A 12,679-nucleotide genomic window follows, 5' to 3' on the forward strand; every position below is an offset into this window, starting at 1 on the left:
ATCACACTGTGATGCACACACAGTGAAAAATCACCATGTAGGGTTTATTGAATCCCCCGCCAGTCTTTGTTTCGATAGCCATTGAATTTCTGCTTCTGACAAATACATCCATTCATGGTATATGCTACTTCTTGCTCCTTGCCTTGCATCACTTGCATTTGATTTTTTTTTCTTTATTTCATTTATGTCATCCACATTACTCAGTTAAAGATAGCATATTCTTATAACTGGTAACTCCATTAGCCAAACACGACTCTGTATTTTCAGCCTCTGTAATCTGCTTCACCATACTCTTGAACTCTCTTCCTTTAGGAGCTTTATTTTCTGTGATGGATTCTGCCTAAATTATATTAAACGTGGAAAGTATGCACTTCATCTGAGAAGGGAGGTCTAGGTTGTTTTAATTAAGTAGAGTTTTGGATTTTTTTATATTTATGTTGGGCAACTGCCAAGATCAAGCATACAGCATGTAGTCTTTTAGTTACATTTTTTTCTCATTGATGTAGAGTGATTTTTGGTGATAACAGACTGGAAAGAAAAACAAGTTGCTCAACAGGTGAACAATTCATAGTTTTTCATAAAATAACGGACAAAAAATGTTTCTGGATTTTTTTTTCCAATGCTGGATGTTGTTGGTATATAGAATTAATGGGAAGGTTTCTGTAATAGATCCATAGAAACCCTTAAACAATAATATAAATAAAATATGGATAAAAGCAGACTGAGATTTAGGGTGGTACTCATAGTCCAAGACTAGTAAGCACAATGGCACAGTGTTTAGCATTGTCTCTCCACAGCAAGAGATTATCCAGTTCAATTCTTGGCTGCGGTGGCTTCTGTACAGAATCTACATGTTCTCCCTGTGTTTGCATGGATTTCTTCCATGTGCTTTGGTTTTCTTCCACATTCCAAAAACATGCAGTAGGTTGATTGGACACTCTAAATTATCCATAAGTGTGACTGTGTGGTATAGATGAACTCCCACACAGGGCTAACCACCTGACGGTGTGATTCTTGTCTCTAGATAGAGTGTCACTTTTGAAGTAAAACCCCGAGGCCATGTGCAAAAATGGGAAATTGGGGAGTGGATGGATGGATGGATGGATGGATGAATGGATGGATGGATGGATGGATGGATGGATGGATGGATGGATGGATGGATGGATGGATGGGTTCATAGTCCAGGACTTCAAAACTACACACCATTTATCCATGAAGAGCATTGCTATTCTTATATGCAAGTAAGCTAAGCGCATGTTATTTGTACTGAATAAGGAAAAGTGAAGGCATTTTGAAAAAAAACATATTTATTGCAGAAGCTTAAAATACCTAAAATCAAGAGTTAAGCATATATGAAGTGCTATGTGAAAGCCATATGCTTCTTATTACTTTGAATGTTTTCAGATATTGTGGATGGATATGGTTATGGGGAATTATGCCTGAAAGACATAAGGCAATAAGCAGACTGTGCAGCTTTTATTATTAATATATTTAAAAAATAAAGGGGTTTAAAATGTTTTACATAAGAATATCCTTATGTGGACACCCTCTTGATTTGTTTAAAGGATGGAAAGGGAGAGATAGGAAAGACTTGAAAAAAGAGGAGACACAGCAAAGAGAAAGATACAGTAAGAAAACAAGAGGGTTGTGTTGGAGGGGGTGAGAGAGGAGGGGGCACTATGTTTTTGGTTGGAGATAGACCTCACAATTTTTTAAGATTTTTTTTTTTTTAAGATGGTAGAGTGGGTGGGAAATAGGTCGGAGATAGTAGGCAAAAAGATAAGGGAAACAGAAGAAACTCTAGCCCACAAAGCCTCAAACATTTCCATTGTAGGATGGTGTTGCAATGGAGGACTGTGATGTACAGGTGGTAGGGGACAATGTTGACACAGTGGTCTGCACCAAATGGGACAGCCTGTCTTAAACCTAATTAAGAAAAGATTTGACTGGCTGAATACATATATCCATGGCCTGCCCCAGCTTATCTTCAACTAAGTCTTGAAGCACAGATTGAATGAGGCTTGCCAGATAGCCATGTGCTGAGGTACCTGCAGGATTGGTTCCACCACTTTGACCCTGCAAGGATGCCCTCAGATGGGCAGAGGGTGAACTCTCCCTCACCTAGAAGATATCCACCTGGGATGCTCCTGAAGAATCGGATCTGTAAAAAAATGAACAAAAATGGGAGACAAAAAGGAGAAAGGACTGCATAATTAAAATAAGAGAAACAGTGTGAGGGGGCAAAACAGAAAATACACACAATAAATTCACTGATCATGTTACAGAGCATTTAATTTCTATCTTTAAAGCAATTGTATTTTTATACATCTTTACTGAACTAAAACAGAATGTAAGGGAAGTGCTTATGCAGACTTGGGACTACTGATTTGGGAAGTGCTTATGTGTGTGCTGAAGAATGTTATGAGAAGTGCTTTTGCATAATTTCGTTGAAATTACATTGGAAGTGATTATGTGTACTTTGAAAGAAAGACTCTATTGTTATCAAGTTTTATACAGCTTTACATTTTGCAGTCAACTGTAGAAGCATAAATGATCACATTTGTGCCTGATAAGCATTTGTTTACAATATTGTACTGAAAACACCTTTTACAAATACCTACATCTTATAATATTAGTTAAAGACAGAATACTGCAGTTATACAGTATATCATACTGAATGTTCTGTACTGCTTCAGTTACCAAGCTTTATAAAATTATATATATATATATATATATATATATATATATATATATATATATATATATATATATGTGTGTGTGTGTGTGGTGTGTGTGTGTGTGTGTGTGTGTGTGTGTGTGTGTGTGTGTGTGTGTGTCTGTGTGTGTGTGTGTGTGTGTGTGTGTGTGTGTGTGCACATGCGCATATATCTATATTTATATCTCTCTCTATATATATATATATATTTATATACATATATATATATATATATATATATATATATATATATATATATAGAGATCTACTTTTAAAATCCAAATTACCAGAATTGCGAACTTCATATCACAAGACAAAAATGCCATCTAGTCAAAAGACTGAAAGTTTACAATGCCAAACCCCGCAATATCAAAAATCATGTTGTATACATTTTGTTTGTATGTCTGCAGCAGAATAGTATTCATTCAATACTATATATTAGATATTTCATAACAAAAACATACCCTCGGATTTACTATTCCTCCGTGCAGGGCTAGCTTAGTCCTGCATGGAGGCAGACGTTCAGGAGCAGGACAGCAGCACACCATGCATAATAATGAGGCATGCTGCCTGAGCTCCTAGACTTACAAGGAGCATGTAAGAGTGCAGGAGACATGTCTGAGAGCAGAGCTCTCAGAATATACACTCCCCCACAATGAAGAACAGCAGAAAGGGGTATGGAATGAGTGAGACTGCACATATGGTTACCGCATATTCCCACTAACAGTCTCCCTCATGTACAACATCAGTAGTATACATACATAAAATGAAGAAACCCTTTATGTTTTATAAAAATCTGATTAAAGATAACCGTAAGTGTGCGGGAGTGCCCATTGCTTAGCTATGGTTAATGCAGCTTAAATGACTGAAGAGGATAACAAGGAAGATATATGCAAATGAAGCAGCATAGCAAACGTGTAGTGAGGAGAGCATTCACCTTACGAGCAGGTATTTCCGGTTCGAGCCCCACTGCAGCACATTCCATTTTCCATGACAAAGCACATCATGACTAATATTTATGTTGCATAACCCACTAAATAACATATTTTCATGAAATGGAGTGCTGCAGTAAATGCACGTGAGGTGTCAGTGTCATAATAAATAAGGCACTAGTAAACAGGTTTAAGCACAAATAAGCAGTAGTAAACATATTTAAGCACTAGTAAGCAGGCTTAAGCCCATTTGCTCAGAGGTAAGCAATGCCTACACTGGTTAAGCAATTCTAAAGCTAACTCTCTGTAAGCAGATGTAATGTCAGATTAGCAGTGCCTACCGTCACGCAAACCAGCTTACAATTGCTCAAAAGTGCCTTAATCACTCTGTATCCTACTGCCCTTGTTCTGTCCATCAACAAAATAAACAACCATACAGATCTCAAACCCATGACCCTATACACCATAATCATAGTAGTTAACCACCAAGCCATCACAGAAGTACAGAAGAATGAGGTATTAGCAAACAAGTCTTCACCATAGTAAAACCAAACTAAACCTGTGAAAGGAATCAGTATACAGTCATATGTTCCATAATCAACTAGATAACATAAATATGTGAACTAGAGTACAGCAGTAAGCCCAGAAGTGAGGTGTAATTGTAATAGAGTGTTGAAATCCACAATAAAACACAAGGACCCCATTGAGTGTGCGCACACATTAATCATGGATACTAGGCAGATTTATAAGATGTAATGAATAAGAAATCAATGCCAAAAAGAAAAAAAAATAATGCAAAGTCTAATGTAAGCAATGCTAAGCATTGCACAGGCCAGCTTAGGAGGTGTAAGCAATGTATAGGCCAGCTAACTCAATGTCCCCAGTGTTATACCCCTTTAAACAATGCCAACCTTAGTTAAGCAGGTTTGCCCATAGCTTAGCCTTTTCAAAACCAGCCAGTCATGGAAAAGTAGGGGAAATCAGCCCTACTTAAACCCAAGAGGTGGGAATACATCTCATAACTGGTTGTAGCTTCCTCTTGCAGGCACTATAGCAGTAGGGGGAGAAGGTGTGCGCTTTCGGGCACAGCGCTGGTTCATCCAGGAGTTCAAGGTCATGGCAAGACTCCTTGTCAAAGACCATGATCAGAGACTACTGCAGGGCCAGTACCAGGGCTTCCAATATAAGGTGGAGACCTGGGACCATCTTGCCCGTGACCTCAACAGTGCCACTGGCATACCCCGAACTGGTGAGCAGGTAAGGCAACACTATGCTGACCTGAAGCGGTGTAAGGGGGACCTCTTGGAGGAGTGGATCTAAGAGGCTAGAGCTTCAGGGGATGTTCCAGCCATGTGTAAGTATCGCCCCAGTATGTGTGTAATAATTGCCAGCTCAGGTATATCATGGATAGGTATGGCTACATATTCATCTTATGTCCCCCACAGCTGCAATGGAGTGGGCTGTGAACCAGGAGACCCACATCAGTCGTCTGTCAATGTTGTGATGTGAGGCAGATCAGTAATACTCATGCATTTACTGTCATAGGAAATAAAAATAAAAGTAGTAATAAATTAATTGCTTATATAAAACCTGTATTGTTCAAGGCAAGTACTGCATACATTAAAGAATATGGCAGGAAGAGTATCATATTGTTTTTAAGTCAATAAATGTGTAATAGCCTGACAAAACAGATCTAACTGCTGGACTGTGTGTGTATATCCTGGTATCATACAGTAATGTAGATATGCAATCATGTAGTAGTACTGTAGTATTAAGCACTGTTACCCACACCGTGCACTTAAATTGAATGTGTAGGAATGCCTGTATATGACAGGTGTAATCCCCAGAGGTCATTTAGTACAACTAAGAGACACATAGACAGTAAACTGGGAAAATGCAGACAACAAAAAAAGAATAGCACATGCAACTGAGATGTGAACTGTTGTATTTTTAGCACACACAGCCACGGTTTGAATCCTGCCAGTGGTAAATACAACTGATTGACACACAGCTATGACAACAAAGCTAGCAGAGTAGCAACTGCCCAATACCTTATGTGACTAAGAAGCCACATATGTCCCATTTACACCCCAACTTGTCAAGCTGTGGTCAGAGTGTGTACAGTAACAGAGTGAGATGTATGTGCATAATAGTAATGTGGAATCTGGTACTGTGTGTGGTAACATTCAGGTAGCGCTAATAAACATTACTCCCACAGGTTTGTCAGATACCAACACTGTGCCCAGAAATAAAAGAATGATATGCAGTTGCTCTGAACAATGAGGTATTACACATCACTGTCGCCCACACTATCCTACAACATATAACTGTCTAGGAAATCTGTATATGAGTGTTGTAATACAAGGTCAGAATGCAAAAGCACAGGGGATTAATAAGACAGAAAGCAGATAGGAGATATACAACAATATCTATATAGCAGACACAACTGTGATGGACAGTGTTTAAGCTGTAGCAAACACAGCCATGGTCTGAATCCTGGGAGTGGAATTAGGCTGCATACAGATTCATACCCCACAACTGTACAGATGAGGCTAGAATGTCCAGTATAAATGCCCATATCTGCTGCCTGTCCCCCTGTCCCCCTGGTATGCCTGTGGGATGATCCCAGATTTTTAGCCAGCAAATAGGGAATACAAGTGACTGTCAAACATCATGAGAACACACCTGTCACTGTAGCAACCCCCAAAACTGTTAGGAGAGTAATATTTCAAGTATATCCTAGCTACACTCCCATGTTGTCAAGCTGCGACCAGAGTGTGTACAGTAACAGAGTGAAATGTATGTGCATAATACTAATGTGTAACCCGGAACTCTGTGTGGCAACAGTCAGATAGTGCTAACAAACATTGCTCCCACAAGTACGTTGGATACAAACACTGTGCTGAGAAATACAGACCATTATAACCTGTAGTGGTACTGTTCACTCTGGTATAGTAGGGAAATGTGAGTGTTGCAGTTTCTTTGAATAATAAAGTATCACTGGTCACTGTCACCCTCACTGCTACACAATATAACTGTGTAGGAAAGCATGTATATGTGTGTCTCAGGTCACTAAAGGTGGAAAAGGGCAATATTCTAGATATGTCCCGGCACACCAGCATGTGGTCAACACATGACCAGAGTCCATGCAGAAAGAGTTGGATAGCTATGTGCAAAACATCAACCCAGAATCCGTGAGTATGTGTAGAAACAGCTAGTTAGTGTTAACAAACATTCCCTCCACAGGTATACCAGGTAAGAGGTGTATACTGCAGGTAAAACCAGTTCATGTCACGGTGAGCAGCCTGTCGGGCACTAGGATCCACCACATAACACAAGCACTCAGGTCACTCCAAGGCAAGTACAAATATGACTCAGTCATTGTTCATGCTGGTGTGAATGACCTGAGACGTACCTCCCTGGACTACATGAAAAGAGACATAAAGGAGCTCTCTGAGCATGTAGCCCAGGCCGGTATGACCCTGACCTTGAGTAGCATCTTACCCTCACCAAGAATGATGCCACAATATGAAGACAAGATGATCAATTTCAACAATTGGCTTAAGTACTGGTGTCATTCAAAGGGGATCCAATGCCTGTCAGCTTGGGATGATATGCTCGACAAGCCACGATGCTTCGCTAGGGATGGCTTGCACCTGTCAACCCTGGGCTTTCGGATATTGGCAAAGGCTCTTGCTACCTCCATAGTGCCTTTTTTTAGGCAAGGCTCAAAAGACAAACCCACCTCCAAGGGATAAGAAACTAAGAGTAATGCTACTCAATGCCAGAAGTCTAAACCTCAAGATGCACGCACTCGAAACTCTCCTTAGCGTGGAGAACATCGATATCTGTGCAGTAACAGAAACCTGGTTCAGGGCCCCTGAGAGCACCCCAGCACTACCAGGTTATACCTCATACCATGCTTTTGCGGCCCCAACACTTGGACCGAACCACAAAAGGAGGGGGAGTATCGATATTCATCAAATATACCCACACCTCCAGGTTGGTGGCAAAGCACGAAGCATCAGAGACTATCCATGTGCAACTAACAGTGGGTAAAACTGCCTTCCAGTTTATAACCTGCTACAGACCACCCTCACAAACCCAGGAACCCCACTCGGCCTTCCTGAGAACACTGGAAAATATGAAGGTCTCTCCAAACACCATTATATTGGGCGACTTCAACTACCTAAACATAGACTGGGAGCATTACTCTAGCTCCAACACCCTAGCCCAAAGGTTCCTAGAATTTATAAACTCAAATGCTATGGAACAACTTGTTACCACTCCCACAAGAGGGGAAAACATACTGGACCTGATCATCACCAACATGGGGACTCTATGCTCCAGACCAGAAGTGTATCCCTCACTGGTAAGATCAGACCATAAACTAATCTCACTGGGTTATCACATCCCGACCCCACCACCTGCCCAGAAAACCACAGTGAAAAACTTCTCTAAAGCAAATTTCACACTCCTCAAAACTGAGGTGGAATCCTTCAAAGCCCCGGGCCTGTGGAAAATACGCCCAGACCGCAGAATCCTTTATAAACGCATTCTATGAACACCTTCAGGAATGCATGGATCATGCGATCCCAAATAAAGCCAAGACCCAATCCTCCAAAGGCAGACGTCCTGTCTGGTGGACCCCAGCCATAAACAAACTATACAATAGAAGGAGGAAGCTACTAAATGATAGAGCAAAATCCCAAAAGGGAAGGCATCACTGATCAGTATTAGCAAAAAACTACGGGCACACATAAAATTGTCTAAGGCCAGCTTCGAGAGAAAAATTGCACAGGACACTAAGGATAATCACAAGGCTTTCTTTAGTTATGTTAGGAACCTGGGTGGTAATTCCCAGATATGCTCAGAATTAGTCCAAAATGACAAAAATACACGAACCCACAGACATTGCCAACATCCTAGCTGACAGGTTCAGCGCAAACTTCTCCCCACCAAAAGGGCAGATATCTATCCCAGCAGAGTGCTGCCCCCCTGACATCTCAGATGCTCAGGTAAAGCCACCCTCTCCAAAGCAAAAACACAGCACCAATGGGACCAGACGGTGTCCCGGCTGCGTCCTACATGAACTCAAGAAGAGCTAAACCCAAACATAAAACTACTGTTCAATCTCAGCCTTACTACAGGATATGTGCCCAAAGAGTGGCGTACAGCAACAGTGGTCCCTCTCCATAAAGGTGGTGCCTCAACGGATCCTGGAAACTATCGCCCCATAAGCCTGACTAGCTTGGTCTGCAAAGCTATGGAAAGGATCATCATGGACCTCATAAATAAAGATATTGGGGACCTACAAACACTGGATCCTACCCAGTGCGGCTTTGTTAAGGGCAGATCCTGCCTCTTAAACCTGGTTGATTTCTTTGAAACAGTCACCAAGGCCATTGACGAGGGGAAGGTGGTCCACACAGCCTACCTGGACCTTGCAAAGCCTTCGATACAATACCCCACTCGGGCATTATAGATAAGCTCACCAGCTTAAATATAAACCCCTATGTCACTAGATGGATTGCAAACTGGCTCAAGGACAGAACCCACATGGTTAGAATTGCTGGAGCCATGTCAGACTCCAAACAAGTTATAAGTGGTGTCCCACAAGGCTCAGTCCTGGGACCTCTTGTTCGGTATATATTTCTCGGTACAGGCCAACACGGAAGGACTGTGGCTGACCAAGTTCGCAGATGACTGCAAACTGGGCACCATAATCGACTCTCCAGCCGACACAAGCATCCTCCAAAAGGGCCTCATAGAAACAGACAACTGGTGCCAGAGCCATGGCCTCAAGCTAAATGCCAAAAGTGTATAGTCATCCCTTTGGCAAAACAAAGTGCCCACAAATTACCACATAGGTGGTAATCCATTAAGTACAGAAGAAGTAATTAGGGACCTGGGGACCCAAGTTGATAGCAATCTCTCATTTGACAACCACGTGGCCAAGTGGTTAGAAAAACATTTTATATAGCCCACCTAATCGGGAAGGGATTCACATCTAGATCAGGGGACGTCATCGTGCCTCTTTACTCATCCCTCATCAGGCCCATAATTGAGTACAATGCCCCTTTTGGGATGTACCTTACCAGACACCTGCAGCAACTGGAAAGACCCCAAAAGTACCTCACCAAGAGGATCAAAGGGCTCAAACAGATGCCATATGCTGCCCGGTTAAAGAAACTCCAGCTCTACTCAGTGGCATACCGCCTGTTCAGAGGCGATCTGTGCCTGATGTATAAAGCGCTCGAGAGACTTGAACCTCAGCACTGAAATAAATAGGACATGCTGGATGGACAGATTCATAACCCAGAGGCTCCCTTCACTCTGGAATAAAATCCCAGTCCAGGTAAGGCAGAGTCCCTCATTGACTCTCTTCAAGAGGAATCTTGATGAGTGGATGGGAGATCGTAGGTTTACCCCTGGTATCACTTCTGTGTCACTGTTAGACAGAGGCACAGTATACTAACCTCGAAAAAGGGCATAGCAAAATAAATTTAAAATGGGTGGGGAAAGCCAAACACATTCTGGCTAGGCTTATAAATGCCCTAGGGCAGATAGCCTAGTATGAACCTATGAACCTATGAACCTATGTGTAATGATGACAACAGCTATATCACTGTCCAAACTAAGGCTATAGGGTAGTGTAGTAAGACTTGTAAGGTACAGATAACAGCACTGACAAGGAAAGTATTGTGGACTACAGGAATATACTAGTTGTTAATTGATATCTTTCTCTCCCCCCCCACCATATCTCCAACAATATTCAGCATACCCACCCCAACTGGTATGTAATGACTCTGATAATGTCCAATTGTTTGATAAATATTTTCATGGTTCCCATGCATTTGATATATTGAATTATTCTAACATTGGTGGCATGGTGTCATCAATGTACCTGCATGCTGTACTTATCACCACTGTGGTCCCATATATGCATGTGTTCTGTTTGCTATGCAACTGTTCTGTATCTGGTGTCTGGGTTAATGGGAATATCTATGCATGCTGTTATACCTAGCCCTAGAATGCATTGACTATTACTAACCCACATATGATGATGAAATATAAACACTATAGCACGCTTGGGAAGGCCGGTCCCAGCGGACCCACCAGTCCCACCTCAGCTGGCCGTGGCACCTGGCACCAGCATGTCTGGGGCCCAACCCTGGCCCTCCCTGTCCATTGGTCCTGCACTACCTTCGGGTGGAACCGCCTCAGGGGTTGGGGCTCCCCCCCTGGGAGTTGGCGCAGACAGGCACCTGTCACCCATCGCCAGGTCGGGGTTGTGGTGTATAGAGAGAGATCGACCAGCAGTTTGGTGATCTTCTACACCAGCTTGAGGGCTGCATGTCATGATTAGGGAGTCAGCCTGGCTCTTGGACTCAGCCCCCAGCACAGCCACCTTCGGGGCTGTGAAGGTGCAGTGGTGACTGCCCATGGGTGGGGACTTCAGTCCCACTGTTACCACTAGGGGGCTTGTGGGTTTCCGATATCCAAACACCCCTCCCCATCAAGGTGTTTATCCCTCACATGTGTCATATATCACCCCTGCATGCATCTTGTTTGTCTTGTCTGTTAACCTACCCAACCTACCTCCCCAAATATACTACCTACTCCCCAACATCCCACTCCCGCCTGAAAAAAGAAAAGAAGGTTAGATGTATGTGTGTGTATAAATATATTAATATCTAAACAGATACAACATATCTATATATGTAGCTATACATATATCTATAGAAATATATACAGATATAAAAGTATATATGAACATATATACATGCAAATGCCTACTTCTATAGATATGTATGTCTACATCTATATGTCTAAATATATACAGCAGGTTATATATAAGTCAGCAGATATATGTATATATATATATATATATATATATATATATATATATATATATATATATATATATATATATAGATATATGTATACACAGACATACATCCGTAGATAACAATGGGGAAATAACAAAAACATATATGTCTACATGCAACGTTAATGGGGTTGAGAGGGCCCAAACAATACATGTCTTGTACGAATAGGTATATTCCCTCAACAGCCAAACATGCCCCCCTTGCAATACACTACCAAGTGTTGCAGATACCATAACCAGGACCAGACATGACATGGGCATCCCTAGGATACATATACACAGACACATATATGCAGATACAGATATACATATATATATATATATATATATATATATATATATATATATATATATATATATATACATATATGTATACATATATATGGATATATATGTAACTACACATACACACACACACTGATATGTACATTAAGTTACATATGTAGTACATGCACGCAATATTGAACAGCCAATGCTCCTACACTTACCACCTTACCAACTGGAGACTATATGAGCCACCCATACAAATGACATTCATTACCCGCAACATATACCCACAGAGATATCAAAGGTTATAACACCACACACAGGTGTGCATAAATGGGAAAGCTTTATTTGTGTACTATTACAGTTGAATATACCATGTTATATAGCTGTTTAGACATGGACAGCCATATAAACTGAGTAATGCAACTGTGAAACAGGTATAGCAATACAGTATTCTGGAAATGTTAACAAATTTTGCTGTCCAGGCCAAGGCTATCAAGTAGTACAATAGTAAAGACAGACTGGGCCACAGGATACCAAACAATCAATGGTAAGTAATGCAGATTATAGTTCAGCAGCCTCAAACTACACGCTGTAGACAATCCCTAAGGAATAAAGTACTCAATTGACACACTGTGATGTAACTGTTACATAACAATGGCACAACTGACACCATCACAAGCACACTGACAAACAGAACAGTCTGTATGGCATAGCAGGCTCTACAGGCATGCCATGGCACAGAGTAACATACACCTGTGTGTAAGTGCATCACCACAACCAATGTGAACACAGCCACAGCTACATATGGCATGCTAGTGTATTATTACAGTATATGGACTGTCTGTTCAACACCAACCTCATATGTGCCAC

The sequence above is a fragment of the Protopterus annectens genome, chromosome 1.part1 (genome assembly GCF_019279795.1).
Source record: "Protopterus annectens isolate FY-2018-M chromosome 1.part1, PAN1.0, whole genome shotgun sequence".
NCBI classification, from domain to species: Eukaryota; Metazoa; Chordata; order Ceratodontiformes; family Protopteridae; genus Protopterus; species Protopterus annectens.